This window comes from Octopus bimaculoides, chromosome 4 (genome assembly GCF_001194135.2).
Source record: "Octopus bimaculoides isolate UCB-OBI-ISO-001 chromosome 4, ASM119413v2, whole genome shotgun sequence".
Taxonomy (NCBI): Eukaryota; Metazoa; Mollusca; class Cephalopoda; order Octopoda; family Octopodidae; genus Octopus; species Octopus bimaculoides.
The window spans coordinates 75,866,018-75,867,285 of record NC_068984.1 but is presented as its reverse complement, the minus strand read 5'-3'; the positions used below and the strand labels follow the sequence as shown (position 1 = coordinate 75,867,285).

The 1,268-nt window shown below is 37.7% G+C and overlaps 1 non-coding gene across 1 annotated transcript; it reads right to left on the bottom strand.

Annotated features, from left to right (window-relative positions):
* Nucleotides 1–233: 233 nt before the first annotated feature.
* On the bottom strand, nucleotides 234–317 carry Trnal-cag (transfer RNA leucine (anticodon CAG)). Its single transcript has one exon. It is a non-coding gene; the product is annotated as a tRNA-Leu (tRNA).
* Nucleotides 318–1,268: the final 951 nt, after the last annotated feature.

Here is a 1,268-nt window from a genome sequence, read left to right as displayed (position 1 = left end):
AAAATTATCATGAACATGAAGTTACTAACACATCAAAAAGGTATTAATCATCTGTAGAGGAATCAATGTATTAGTAATTACCAATTATCAACCAACAACAACAACAATCTAAACTAAGAAATTTCGATTATCTTGAGTTTTAAAAAAAAAGGAGAAAATCCAGAATATAATAGTAGGTTTCGTTTTCACACAAACGACAGGCAGCTGGAAATAAAAAAAATACTTTAACGAATTGTCAGAAGTGGGATTCGAACCCACGTCGGGAAAACCTGACTGCGACCTGAACGCAGCGCCTTAGACCGCTCAGCCATCCTGACTAATACAAGCTGCATCTTTCTTCTTTTTGCTTATTATTGACAATATAATCTAACACTGATACGCTGAATGTGACGCTGTCAATGTTTATGCATCCATAACTGTCTATGTATGAATGAATATATGTATGTATGTATGTATGTATGTATGTATGTATGTATGTATGTATGTAGTAGTAGTGGTGGTGGTGGTGGTGGTTGTATTATTATTATTATTATTATTATTATTATTATTATTATTGCCTTTGCACATCTTCTAACGCTGGAGATGTATTACAGTGTCATTTGTTCACTACCAGTGAACTAAGGTAACACCTCTTATTTTTCGAGCATCTTCCGGAGTATTCGAGTGGTTCCAAGCAGTGCTGTTTTCTGCAAGTGCTCCACCCTTATTGCACCCCCCCCATTTGTTCCACGTACTTCTCGAGATTTTTACTCACTGTTTCCAGGGCTCCAACAATTATTGGTACTACTGCTACCTTTTTCATCGATCACAACTGCTTAACTTCCCAAGCTAACCTGTCATATCTCTGGACTTTCTTTCTTCCTTATCGCATACCTTGTTGTCAGCTGGGCATGCTATATCTATGATCCAGCATAGTTTGTTTTCTTTCTCAATTAAGACTATGTCCGGCTTCCTATCCTCTATCTCTTGGTCGCACTGAATCATAAAATCCCATAGGATCTTTGCATTTCCATTTTCAACGATGCCTTCAGGTTTGTGGTCGTACCAATTTTTTGCTCTATCAAGTCCATACTTGTTGCAAAGTGTCCACTGGACAAGCCTGGCTATATTGTCGTAGCGTCTCTCATATTTCTTCTGGGCTAGTGACATACATTGGCTGGTAATATGCCATACGGCTTCATCGTTTTCTCTACAGGTTCTGCACTTATCGCTTTTTGCTGTGTTGTCTATTCTGTATTTTATGTAGTTTGTTCTTAGTGCTTGTTCTT